The sequence below is a fragment of the Anomalospiza imberbis genome, chromosome 1 (genome assembly GCF_031753505.1).
Source record: "Anomalospiza imberbis isolate Cuckoo-Finch-1a 21T00152 chromosome 1, ASM3175350v1, whole genome shotgun sequence".
In the NCBI taxonomy this organism is placed as follows: Eukaryota; Metazoa; Chordata; class Aves; order Passeriformes; family Viduidae; genus Anomalospiza; species Anomalospiza imberbis.
In genome coordinates this window covers 146,744,235-146,758,929 of record NC_089681.1, presented here as the reverse complement: position 1 = coordinate 146,758,929, position 14,695 = coordinate 146,744,235, and positions in this window count along the sequence as shown.

Here is a 14,695-nt window from a genome sequence, read left to right as displayed (position 1 = left end):
AAGGATCAGCACCCTCAGAGAAGACTCAGCAGCACCCAAGGATCACTTGAGCCAGTGTCACACGTCGCTTCATAGTTAGGATGGCTTTCCCTGAAGCCTAACTTTGATTTTCTTTGATGACAAAACATCCAATTTATTCCTGCTCTTCCTAAACAGGCATTTCCCACCATCCCAGATTAGAAATTCCTGGCACACAGAATAGTACTGTGTCTGCTCAATTCCACATTCTGTTCACCATTTTCTTTAGTCACACCTCTGTAATATTTAATAAGTTCTCACTGGATGTGACAGCAGTCATATGCCAGAAGCACAGACATGGCATTAGTCATATTTCCTCTGGGCTAGACTAATGCAATCATGGCTGGGTAATTAAAACTTCCCCATACTAAGGTCTGGCTTCATGCTTTTCCTTTTGTACATTCAAAATCTGGCAATTTCTTCCTGCTGATCAGCCCTGTCTGAAGTGGTGAAGTGGGCAACACCTTATGAACTGCATGGTGAAGGCAGTGCCAGAACACGGAGGAGTTAAGGAAGAACAAGTGAAATAAGAACAAAAAAAAAAAAAAAAAAAAAAAAAAAAAAAGGGGCAAAAAGTACATGAACACAGTAAGATAAATGGAAAAATGAGTGAGGGACTATCTGCAAGCCACAAACATCTTCCAGTACCTGTGCAAAATCACCCCAAAAGTGAAATGGCAACACAGCTCTACCTCTAAAGAGAAAAATATCCTTTTTTTGAAGAGCCCCCTTGGAAATAATTGAGAATATTTGTGTGAATAAGGGTTTGTAGGATCACACCTGAAAACTTTTAAGGCATTTGGGTAGGAACCTCATCTTCTTATGCATACACAGGTGCAGGAAATAAACACATAATTCCTGTTGAATTACATGTCATAGTCAAGACCATGTTGGATCTGTTCTGTGCTCCATTATAAAGAGTGGATCTACTCAACAGCTACTGGAACTGAAAATCTCATCCTGTTTTTGTGGATACAATGTCGGAATTAGAGGGACCCCATGTTCAGGATGAACTCCTCAAGCAGGCCTGTCCTTTTGTGGCTTTAAGGCATGGTCAGGTATGCCTGTACTAGTAAATTAAACAGTGTGAATACAGAATGGCTTGCATTAATTACTGTGTCTCTTCCTTCCCCCCAGACTGGCTGCTTTTATTCATATTTCTCAGGAAGAAAAGCCCCCATCCCTTGTTATCACCCCACCTATGCCCAGGTGTCCCACAGAAGAGTGACAGATGGCATGGGCCAAGCTTGTGATAGAAACTGCTGCCACTTTGCATTGTACCAGCATGCTTCCTGCTGCCTTGGAGTTCCCAAAAGCAGGTTCTCCAGCCCTCTGCCCACCTCAGGCAGCCCCACTGCCTGGGCACAACCCCCTCCAGGGATGCTGGGCACCCTCGGAGCAGGGCACAGGACTGTTGTGTCACCATGGGGGATTTCACCTTCACCAGGTGTCCTCTGGCATTTTTTGTCCTGTCTCTACCAAAATGTGGTGGACTTTTGCTGCCAGCTGCCCGCAGGTGGCCTCAGGAGGAAGTGGGCAGCTGCTTCTGCTGTGTCCCAGCAGGCTCGTGTTGGCAAGCCCTGCCAGGGTGAAAGCAGATCCTGTTGGGATCTGAGCACACTGAAAACAAATCTCTCCCGTCCCTCAGCTTAAAAACAATACTACACTTCCTTTTGTAAGCCCACTCCTTCCTTCCAGTCCCCAGGGATCTCAAAAGGTCGTGAAAGCTGCAATAACAATCTTTAGCAATAGGTTTGTTTTCTACTCATGCTATGTGTTGGACACTGCTTAATAAAACATTTACCTGAAGGGCACGAAAACACCCCCTCAGATACACACACATATATCCTGTGGGCAAAAGATCCTTCTAATTGCAGCAGGAAATGTGACATTTCAAACTGGAAGGATGAAGGCACAAATCATCCGTGGTGAGGAACGGTCCTGCGGGGATCAGGAGAGGGAGTGGGCAACGGAGCTGCTCCTCTCCAGCTCAGTGCCAACGTGCTGTGGGATATATTTTCGTAATTTAATAAACAGGCCTTCCCTCCCTCACACTACCCACTGCTCAGGAAGCAAATCCAAAGTGGGGAGAGCCTGTGTTACAGAAAAGGTGGGAAGGTGGTTCTGGTTGTGGAAGAGTTCCTCCACTTGCTTGTGCCATATGCAGATTATCTCCTGATTCCAGGCTGTTAAAGAGGCAGGTGGTTCACTGCCATTGACAGACTTGCAGCTAGCATTTAATTCTTTTTTATCTCAAAAGGGAGGAAATCTGTTTCACATTTATTTGAGTACAAACATATATCTTAAACACACCACACATAAAGCTGTTTTACTGCCTGTTGTCCACTCCCCCAGGTTGTCACAGTTCCTGCAGGAAAGCCAAAAAATTATGGCAGATTCAGACCTTCACCTCAGTGTCAACCCACATAAATGCAATGGAATACCACTAGTTGAAAGGCACTTCAAATGACACATAGACACATTGACACATGGGCACACAGACAATAAATTATCTGTCTCTAATTAAAAAAAAAATCTCATCTCCCCTTTCCTCACCACCAACCACGCCTTCTCAGGCACACATTTGCTGCATGGATTATTTTTTCTGTTTTTCTTCCTTATCCTACCCTCTTTCATAGGCCCAGCCTCTGCCACAGGGTGGGAGGTGCTGGGAGCAAGGCTCAGTCCAGGGCACCCAATGCCTGGAGACCCAGCACAGGCTCAGCACTGATTAGGTGGGCACAAGGACCATGAGAGGCCACCAGGAAGGGCTGATTGCTGCATGCTTAACTCAGACCCTTCAAGGCTTGAACATGCCAAAACTGGGACAGTGCTGCTATGACCAAAGACACCTTCCTGCAGACAAGATGCTTTTTAGAAAGTCTGTCAGGGTGGTGCACCTCCTGACCCTCCTTTGGGCAATGCAAGAAAGGTGAGATTCTGTTGGAGTCCAGGACATCCCTCTGGCTGCCCTGGCTGTCTCGAGACCCTGGCAGGGGGCTCGGAGACCTTGGCACGAAGTCAAAAACACCTGTGGCTTTGATTTTAGCCCTTGGAAAAAGCTTCCAACTTTGTGTGAGGTATTACAAGCCACAAGGGTTTGAGTAGTGTGATATTTGAACTAGCACAGGGTGGAAAAGTAGAATTTTGGGGCTTTTATAGAATGGGGTTCAGGGGACAAGATGGAGGAATTTGGGCGTGTCCTGACCTTCTTCTCCTTCTTCCTGCCCTCCATATCTTGGTGTGATGGTGACACTTTTCTGTTGGTTTAAGGTAGAGACACACTGTCTAACACAGATGATAGATATTGGCACAATATTGTAAATATAGTACACATAATCTCCAGTATAAAATGTAAATGCCGCCCAAGGTGGCACACAGAATGCCATGGCCGACCTGCTAGACAGAGCTCAGCAGGTCAGAGAAAGAATGTTATAGATAAGGAAAAATAAACACCCTTGAGAAGCCGATCCTACACATTCCGACTCCTTCTTTGGCTGCTGGGGCTGGGAGAACAAGGATTTTTACAATCTTGGGGTCATCTCGACACTCAGACCCCAAGAAGATTCATAAGTTTCATCCTTCCCTGACAAGGCCTTGCCACAGCACGTAAAGAAGAGGAGGACTCCCCATGGGGAGGCTCTTCCCATGCAGAAGAAGCATCAGCAGTGTTTTCAATGAGCAAGCTGTGCAGGATGAGGCATCAGGGACAGATGGATCTTCAGGCATCATTGGGATGCTCACATGGAACACAGGAGACACTGTGGCAGGCACATTCTTCTCTCTCTCAGGATTTTTTCATAGAGGAGCACAGAGAGAAGAAAGAGAAAACAATTCCTATTTCTGCTCCTTGTTTTTCCCATGTGGAATGTGTTTGGAGAATTGTTTACCTGGGGTGATTGCTTGATTGGACTCTGGTGAGGATTGTTTGAGCCTGGTGGCAAATCCGGTCCACGTGTGTCTGGACTCTCAGAGAGGGTTACGAGTTGTGAGTGCGTTAGTTATAGTAGTTAGAAAAAGTAGGTTTGTAGTTTTAGTACCTCTTTTACATAGTATATTAATGTATTATAGAATAGTTATAATAAAGAAATCATTCAGCCTTCTGAACTGGAGTCGGACATCAGCATTTCTTCCCACCGGGTTCACCTGCATTTTACAATAAGACACCATTCCAGGCATGAAGGAAAACCTGAGCATTTCTTTCAGTGACAGCTCAGTGTGAAGTGGCTGGTTTGACACCCAGAGCTGGGAAATGTTTCATGGCTGGCGCTGGTGGGCACCTTGTCCTGGGGCTTTCCTTGCCCCAGTGGCAGCCGTGGCCATCGGGGTGGAGGGGAGAGTGTCAGGAGGGACACACACTTTGCTCCTGCCATCTACCTCCCATTTGGTGACAGTTTGGTGACAACTGGCACTTTGGTGACTGGTACACCAGGATAGGGGACACCCCATGCAGGAACATAGAGGTGACTACTGGGATATGGTGCCTTCTTGGGCTACCTAAAAACAGAGGCCAGACAAAATTGAGAGAATAAAAAGTGGTTATATTTATTGAAGTGCCTACAGGTACATTTCAGGCGGATGAAGCCCCCTAAGGGGCTACACCCAAAATGGATGATGGGTCCATAAGTACTTTTTTATATTTTTAATTTTTTTAAATAAAGTGGTTTTATATTTTAAAAAGTTTGGTCCATTTGCATATTGGGGGTTAATCTTCCAATTACAGCTTCAGGTAATGAAGTAATTTACCCCAAATTTGCTCCCCCCCCCCAACTTACTTTTGTTTTCATTTCTTTGGGTCTGAGGCAGTGAGGTGTCCTTGATTCCCAGGCCTAGAGAGGAATTGTTTTGTCTGAACAAAAAGGGAGAGCAGCAGTTAATACTGGATATGGAGATAGACTTATACACTAAAGAATTACAGGACTACAAATAAATGAAAATATAAAAGCTAAAATGCTCAGGCATCAGATATTTGCCCATGGCACAGGCAAACCTGACTCAGTGGGAAAAGGGATCTGGGTGTGAGTGGCAGCATCATCCTGGGAGCAGGTACCAGGCTTTGGGCTCATGGGAGATGCAGCAGGGATATCTCTTGGCAGGGTGCCACCACTACCAGGTGCTTCCCGGCCCCTCTCCATCTTTGCCTCACTGCCATCTTGCTTTTCTTGATACTTGTCATTTCAGTATTACAGTACAGCTGTACTTGAGGTAAAAATTTGTTGTCTTGGCGGAAAGAAAAAAAAAAAAAGTAATTTATTGTGAAGCACTGGCTGAAAATCATTTTCTGAACCACTGCACAATTTTAATCAGACGACCATACTGTATCCAATCAAGGGAGGATTTGTGAGGGGGGCAGAGGGGTGTTTCACTGTGGCCTTCCCCAGAGGACAGTAAATCCAAGCTCTGCTCAGGAAGACGAGACGTCTCAGGCCTCACAGTCTGCCCAAACCTAATTTGCACTAGAATTACATGGCCATTACTAATGTATACAGTGACTCAAATTGATTACCTTGCTATTAGTAAGAGCAACACGCTGGCTTTGGTGATGGCAGCTTCCCACAGAGGAGGAGGACAAAGGGGCAAGAGCAAAGTGAAATTGTGCTTTGAAAGAGTAGGTGGGGATGAGGGGGTGAGGAGGACCATGGGGGTGAGGAAGGTCATGCTCCAGGGAGAGTTCAGCATGAAAAAGAGTGTGCAAATGCCTGGACTTCACATCTTCTGTTCTTGTCACATGTTGCATTAAAAAAAAATATCACCTGGCTTAATCTTCAAATCCCTGAAATCTCAGCACGGGAGCTTCTCTAACTCAGGACTCCTAAGGCCATGGGAAATCCCAGATCTCCCAGGGTTCTCCTGTTCATGTGTGCAGCACTGGGGGTGCTGCTGTGAGGGAGACCCCAAACATGCTCCTGCACAGCCTCACCCACCTCCTCCCATCACTTACAGCCTCCGTGGGGCACAGCCTCACACCTTGCAGCACCCACAAGCTCTGCAGAGAATACTGCATCATCCCTTGCTGACCCAGTGGTATCCAGACATTCTGAGCAGTTTAGGGACAGTAGATGCACTTTAGCAGGAGAGTTCCCATGCCTCTTTTTCCTACATCCCCACTAAGGACGTGTCCCCCTGAAACTGGGAATGTGGAGTTTAAATCCCCAGTGCAAAGCAGGCACGAGGATGGTTGAATATTGGTCTGCAGCATTTCCAATGTGTGTGTCTGCTTTTCATATGACTTTGGAGAAGAACATGGCCTGCCCTGAACACCAAACACCTGGCAAGGGCTCAGGGCAAGCCCAGAAGAAGTGAAAATGTTGCTCTGCTCCCAGTGGGACTTACCTCGATGGCAGCAACAGCAACTTCTTTCCTGAAATCTCCCCCACACCACAGCACAGATCTCACAAAACGAAAACACAACCCTGGAGCCAAAACTCCTCTCCCACACAGCCACACACCGATCCCAGCTCCACACAAACACACATTTTACATTCCCGCCCACGGGAATCTCTCCACACTTTAAAACACCTGAAGACTGGAGCAGAGACAAGAGAGGATGGGGAAATTTCCATGCAAGATTTTTGCTGCTCCTGCACAGCTTCTCCCTGTGCAGTTTTTTCCTTTTAAACTTACTTGACATTCCAGGATGCCTGTGACACAGGACAAGGAAAGAGTAAAGTGTTGTGTCCCAGGATAACACACACCAAGCAATCTCTGCATTTGCTTTTTAACCCTGGCAGAATTTGCAGGGCTCCAAAGATCCCCACAGGCAGTGGGGGGCAGTGGGGAAAGGCAGCCCTGTCACCAGCATGCCTCTCACCAGTGAGGTCCTGAACTCTCAGTAAGCACTACTGGATTCTGTGATTAGATTTCCCTCAGCTGGAAAGTCAGTGTGATGGATGAATAATACAAAAATACCAGGGTAGCAGTAGGAGTAGCAATACATTTGTCTTCAAGGTGCAGATAAATCTTTAGCTGGGGCTCCAGCACATCAGAGCTTGAGGTGAGCTGATGCCTGATGTCAGGGTGATGCTCTGTAGTCCTGCAGTTCCCACTGAAGCAGCTCAGGTTCAGTCCAAGGGACTGCTGAGGGGCACAGTTTGGCATCCTCCCCTCTAGCAATGCCATCACTTAGGTCAGCTCTCTCACCTACTTTCAGATCTTCCAGTTTTAGCTTACCTTGCACCTTACAACACTCTGTAACCAAATCCAAGCTTAAGCCCAGTTTTACAGCCAGGCTGCCTAATCCTTTGTGTCCCGCTGTGGCTCCCCAGGAGGTGGGCATGGCCACCTTGCTTTTGGAGGCATTGCAGCAACAGAGAGTCATGTAGACAGGAGTACTATTTTTCCTAATATAGGGAAGAAAAAGGAGGCTGGCAGGGAGACGGGATGGTTTTTCCCCGTGTGGATGTATCAAAGGAAAGGGACAGGACTTAGGGCTGTGAGCACCAGCACCTCAGCAAGTGCTCCCATTCTATCCTGGCTCCAGCCTGCTTGATCCAAGCCCTGCCCCATCAGAGAGCTTCTAGGGAAAACTAGCATGGGTTTTTATTTGTTGTCCTGGGAAATATTTATTAATTCATTTATTTATTGACACAACCCAAATTTACTTCTGTGATTAGCTAAATATCTCTGCTCTGTTTCTTAAGCAGAGTTGGAAGCATTTCCTTCCAGACCTGTTTCCTGCCCCTCTTCCCACCCACTACTGATGGGGACACCGGGATGGCAGCCATAGTACTCCTCAAACCAACATTATCAGCCTTGTGCTCAGCTCTTGGGAGTGAGTATTTTGGGAATACTACATTGCCACAGCTGTTAATTTTTCACACAGCAGGTGGGGAGCCTGCCCTGTTTGAATGGCACCATGGGAAAGACCAGTTAAATTTACAAAACAATCGTAATTTACAACATGGCAAAGTGGAGGGTGCTCAGCACCAAGTTCCATCCCAGAGCATACACACACACACACACACACACACACACACACACTTCAGTTATTTGAAGCAAATACTCAAAGCTCTGGTTCAGTCTTTTCCTCCACACATCAGCAAAAGCAGAAAAGCAATTAATTGCACGGGCAGATGGTTATTAGGAAGCGTGTGAGATCTGGCTTCACCACCACTGCGTGGGTGGAGCTGATTAGATGGACCTGTATCAAAAAATAACAAAAAAAAAAAAAAAAAAAAAAAAAAGAAACATTGAAACATTTCCTACATTTCCTTTGCTGCATGGTGAGAAAAGCTTCTCCCATGTGACTGCAGAAGACAATTCAAAAATAACAGCAAAATTGCTCCTCATCTCCCCACAGAGCCAAGTTACATGTAATTCCTCCCCAGCCTCACTGCTGGGAAACAAACACATGGGCACCTGGGTGGGCACAGGAGGCTTTGGGGTTTCCTCCACTATGGCTTTGTTGGCCCCACGTTGGGCCCCTCTCTGGGGGCTACCCTGACAGGGCAAACCCTCTCGGAGCAGTTTTGTGTTAGGAAAAGGAGACACACAGGGCTTTTTTGGTCTTAGCTTCTTGTTTTATTGTTATCCTATCAAAACTTCAGCAGGCTGTCTGCACTAGACCTTGCATGTATGAAAACAGCACAAAAATGGCTAACAACTTCGTGTTACAAGGCCTTTTAAGCCTAATCAAAAACTAAGTTGCCCAATTAAGAAGTGATGTTGCAGTTCAGTGGGTACCCTGCAACTGGGCCCCACAGATAGGAATGTCCGAATGACCCTTAACCTTAGCTAGACCCCATTGGCTGAGTGCCAGATAGCTCCAGCCCCCCTAGACCCAGACCTAGATAAAAAACCTTCCCGCCATTGTTCGGTCTCTTTTCCTGCATACCACCAGAGAATAAACACCTGGAAAACGAGCCTCTCTCTCCTGGTTTCTGTGGCACTGCTCCTCTGAAGTCCCCAAGGCTGAGCTAGCAGAACAGTTTGGGGGGGGCTGAAAGAGGGCTCTGCCGCAGGTTGGCGCCCAACGTGGTCTTTTTAGAGTCCACGGACAGCTGGAAGTCCTGATTTCAGGATTTCAAAAGCATTTTGGGCTGTTCAGCTACCTTGTAACTTTTAGCAGCCTTTAAGGGGTTAAAAGTTAGGAGGAGAAGGTCGGGACCTCTTCTCTGCACCTAGAGAAGAGCCGGTCTGAAGCTGGGAACCCTAACTCCACCAGGACGACCCCACAGAGTCCGGGTAAGCCCCCCCGTTCGCGACCCGGGAGCGACCAGGGTGGGGTGGGACTGAAGTTAAAAGCGGCGGCGGGGAGAACGTAGGACCCAGGGCAGCCGCTTGTGGGGAAAAGTGGGCGTGTCTTTGTTCGGACCTCGGACCGGCGGGGAGCCGCTCCGACCCGAATAGCCCGAAAAATCGGGGGTGAACGAAACGGGGACGGGGAACCGAAGCCAGGGAAGGCGGCGGGACACCTCTCCCGAGCCGGGGAGACCGAAAAACCCTGCGGGAGGGACCCCCCGTGGCGGCGCGGCCCCCCCCCACCCCCCTCCCTTCTCCCCCGCGGCGGAGAGAAGGATATAGTCCTGCGTTAAGTTAGGGATAGAGAGTGAACAAAAAGACATCTAAAACAACAAGATGGGTGGAAAAATGTCAATTCTAGAGAAGAAAATAATTAAACACCTTAACGAAATTTTAATTAATGCTAAATTTTCAAAAAAGCTGATATCGGAATTCGTTTGCTGGCTAATAACAGAAATACCAGAATTTAATATTCAAGATATGAACTCAGTTTCCTTTTGGGATGAAATAGGACACACATTGACATTAAAAATTGAAGATGGAGAGGATAGGGCTTCTCAGTTTATTCCGATATTTTTACAAGCCCGAAAACAGCTTTTAGAAGCAGAAAAAAACACACAGTCAGAGGAAAAACCCCAGAGTAAACCAACACCAGATACCTCTGATCCTCCAAAGAAAAAAACAGCATCCAAATTATACCCCTCACTTATAGAGGGTTCTCCTCAGCATTCCAGTGAGCACATGGCAAAGGACAAAGAACACATTCCAACACCCCCCCAAAATTCTGGGAGTTTGCAAAACCCAGTCCTAAACCCTTATCTCTACCCCTATCCTTACCCATATCCCTACCCCTTCGGAGCACCTCCGCCCCTACCTCCCCCACCTCCTCTGTGCTTATCACCGGGTTACCAGGGAAACGGGGGAGGGGGAGGGGAGGGGGAGGCAGCCCGCACCACCGGCAGGGGGAGGGAACACAGGGACACAGGACAGGAGCAGCCTTTGCCCAGGCCCTGGGGGGAAGGTCAGAGCACAGATACCGACCCCGGGGAAGCTGAAACTGGAGATAGCTCAGACCTAGCTGCAGAGATTATTCCATCTGTTGCTCCTGTACTTTATCTTGGGAGGAGAAACGGTAACAGAACCTACCAGCCACTCTCTTATCAGGATAAAAAAGAAGTCTGCAAAATTCAAAGAGAATTTGGCAGGTCTAGTGAAATTTTCAAAGGCATGATAAGAGCAACTTTTAATTCAAATGAAATGGTTCCCAATGATATTAAAGATTTATTCAGGTGCTTATTAACCCCTTCAGAATATGATTTATGGGATAGTTGGTGGAAAAACACTTTAACAACACTTTTACAGGAACTACAACAAAACCCTAATACAGCAAGTGATAATCAGGGAAATCCTTTGACAATGAGTCACCTGTATGGGGAAGGCGAGTGGCAAACTCCAGAGAAACAAACTAGAGCATTACCTAAGGAAATTCTAAATAGGATTTGCACAGCTGCACAAAAAACGTTTTATCAGTTACCAACCACGGAAGCTAAAAGCAGTTATGTTAAAATTAAACAGTTTCCTTTAGAACCTTTTTTGCAGTTTGTGGATCGTCTCAGAACACAGGTGGAGAGACAGGTATCAGACCCAGGGATACAAGCAGAACTGATCAAGGAGATGGCCTTAAGCAACGCGAATGATACCTGCCGGAGGATTATTTTAAGCTTACCTTTAGAACCACCTCCTACTCTTCCACAAATGATAGACGCTTGTACCAGGAAAGCAGCACTGCTTGGTAATCCTGACAGAAGTACAGGGACAGCGCATACACAGCCTGCTGCAACAGAGATGCCTCGACAAAGGACGAATCCGAGGGCATCAGACCAACAACAACACCTCATTTGCCACCGGTGCAAGAAACCAGGCCACTTCGCCAGAAATTGTCCACAAAACCAGACACAGAAAAAGTTCAACAAACAAAAAAACTGACTAAACAGCGCGTTCCCGCGAACAATACAACTGCGCGCAAAGATATAAATGTAGCGGGACCCCCACGGGAGAACGCCACTCTCTCAACAGCTAAGGGGGAGGGCGGGACCCAGGGTGGGGGGGGGAGAAAAAAGAAAAATGTAAAAATTAATAAGAAACGGCAGCCGCCAGGCCGATATCACCTAGTAACTACTAAAGGTTTTCATTTCAGATCTACTGATTGGGAAGTCATTATAGTGGACCTGTCTAACAGCTCACAAGACCAGAAGGTTAACTCTATGGACCGTGAGTATTTTGTTCTTGGGGACACAGCACACACACCAATGGAAATTGAGATAGCTCCCATGAACACTAAGGGAAAAACAAAAGGTTTAATGCTTCTAGCCCGTTGTACACACCCACCATTCTACTTAGAAAAGGGGCAAATTATTGCCCAGGCTATTCCTGTTCCAGCAGATATCACTGCAGAAGGGAAGCCACCAGAAATTTACTGGGCAGAAGTGGTGGGAGAAGATAAACCTTCGATGGGATGTAACCTGGCCTGTGGAGCAGACCGCCTCCATGTGGAGGGGGTTTTAGACACAGGCTCAGACGTCACGGTAATACCTAAGACCATGTGGCCATCACAGTGGGAATTGCAACCTGTGGCAGGCAAAATTCAGGGTATAGGAGGTACCACCTTGGCGAAAATTTCAAAAAGCATGGTGCAAATAGAGGGACCGGATGGAAAAGTAGCCAGTGTCCGTCCATTCGTTGTAGATTACAAGGCACCACTGTGGGGGAGAGATACCATGTCCCAGTGGGGAGTCAAATTGGTCATTCCTAAGACACCCCAGGATTTTTAAAAATAGCCACTGTGAGGCGCCCCACTCACAAATTAAAATGGTTGGATAATACTCCGAAATGGGTGGCACAGTGGCCAATGAGTAATGAGAAACTCAAGGCGCTAGAAGAACTTGTGAAGGAACAATTGGCACAAGGGCATATAGAAGAGACAGATAGCCCTTGGAATTTCCCAATCTTTGTAATAAAGAAACCGGGAAAGGACAAATGGAGATTACTCCATGACCTTCGAGAAATAAATAAAATTGTAGAGGACATGGGACCACTCCAACCAGGGATGCCTAATCCAACAATGCTCCCTCGAGATTGGCAATTGGCTGTCCTAGATATCAAGGACTGTTACTTCCAAATTCCACTGCACCCTGAAGATGCCCCAAGGTTTGCATTCTCAGTTCCCACGGGCAATAGAGAGACACCAATGAAACGTTATCACTGGAAAGTTTTGCCTCAAGGTCTAAAAGTGAGTCCTTTCATATGCCAAAAATATGTAGCATCATTACTGTCTCCAGTACGTGCAGAGAGAAGGGATGCTATCATCCTCCACTACATGGATGACATACTTGTGTGTGCCCCCAAGGACTCAATACTCCAACACACGCTTGACCTAGTGGTTAAGGTTTTAACCTCTGCTGGATTTGAAATGCAGGAAGAAAAAGTTCAAAGGATGCCACCTTGGAAGTACCTGGGTTTGGAAATCACTGCAAGGACCGTTGTTCCGCAGAAATTGGTAATCGATTGTAACCCCAAGACACTAGCAGACCTTCATTCCTTGTGTGGGTCTTTGAATTGGGTAAGACCCTGGTTAGGTCTCACAAATGAAGAGTTAGGTCCTCTCTTTAAGTTATTGAAGGGGGAAAGGCGTACGGACTCTCCCAGGGAACTGACCCCAGAGGCAAAGAAGGCACTTGAAAAGGTACAGAAGGCCTTGTCAGAGAGACAGGCTCATAGGTGTGAGCCAAACACACCTTTTCAATTCATAATTCTAGGAAGGCCACTACATCTGCATGGCTTGATTTTTCAGTGGGTTAAGGGACAAAAAGATCCACTCTTGATCATAGAATGGGTTTTCATATCTCACCAAAGATCCAAGACCATCACTGAGCCACAGGAGCTCATGGCACAGCTGATTTGGAAGGCCAGGGTGAGATTGTGTGAATTGGCGGGTTGTGACTTTGCATGTATTCACCTTCCATTCAAAATTGCAGAAGAAGGGAAGGATTCTCCAGAGAAATTGACTAATGAAAAATTCGAGCATTTGCTCCAGAGCAATGCCAGTCTCCAGTTATCTCTGGATAGCTACAAGGGACAAATATCAGTCCATGCCCCGTCTCATAAGCTGTTTAATGAGGAATTTCACCTCCTTCCTCAGCAAAAGAGGAGCTCGAGACCACTCAAGGCTCTCACAGTGTTCACAGACGCATCCGGGGTGTCCCACAAGTCGGTGATGACTTGGAGAAATCCACAGACCCAGTATTGGGAAGCTGATGTGGAGTATGTGGAGGGATCTCCCCAGGTGGCTGAACTGGCTGCAGTGGTAAGAGCTTTTGAGAGATTCTCAGAACCAATTAATCTGATAACAGATTCAGCTTATGTAGCAGGGATAGTATCCAGAGCGGAGCAGGCAGTGCTCAAAGAAATAGACAATGAACAACTCTTTAATTTGCTCACCAAGCTGATTCATTTAATTTCCCACAGGGAGCACCCGTATTTCGTGATGCATGTGAGGTCACACACCGATTTGCCAGGTGAAATAGCAGAGGGGAATCGTCATGCAGACTCCCTTGCTGCACCAGTTGAGAAAGCACGTCTCCCTGATGTCTTCCAACAGGCAAAGCTAAGTCACCAGCATTATCATCAGAATGTGCCTGGCCTGGTTCGACAGTTCCAGCTAACACGGAGCCAGGCTCAAGCCATTGTGGCCAATTGTCCAAACTGCCAGCTTCAGGCTGTGCCATCGATGGGCGTAGGGGTTAACCCCCGAGGCCTTGGCAGCTGTGAGGTGTGGCAAACAGACATCACACACATTCCTAGTTTTGGTCGCCTAAAATATGTTCATGTAAGCATTGACACATATTCAGGCGCAATGTATGCTTCAGCTCATGCAGGAGAAAGGTCAGTGCATGCTAAGCAACATCTATTGCAAGCATTTTCTGTCTTGGGAGTTCCACGCACACTTAAAACTGATAACGGCCCAGCGTATGCTTCCAAGGAATTCCTAGAATTTGTCCAGCAGTGGGGAGTGGAACATAAGACTGGCATTCCCCACTCCCCCACAGGTCAAGCTGTGGTTGAGCGTGCTCACCAAACGCTCAAGAAGGTCTTAGACAGGCAGAGCAACTCCACAGCGTGGATGTCTCCACGGGAGAAGCTCTGTAAAGCCATGTTTACCATCAATTTTCTGAATTGTTCATTTGAAAACATGAGTCCACCAGTGACACGGCATTTTAACAGTGGTGAACAGTTCAAATTGTCTCAGCGTCCACCAGTGTTGATTAGGGATCCAGAAACTTGGGAAACCAAGGGACCCTATGAGCTCTTGACCTGGGGTCGAGGCTATGCATGTGTGACTACTCCCTCAGGCCCTAGGTGGATTCCACAGAAGTGGGTA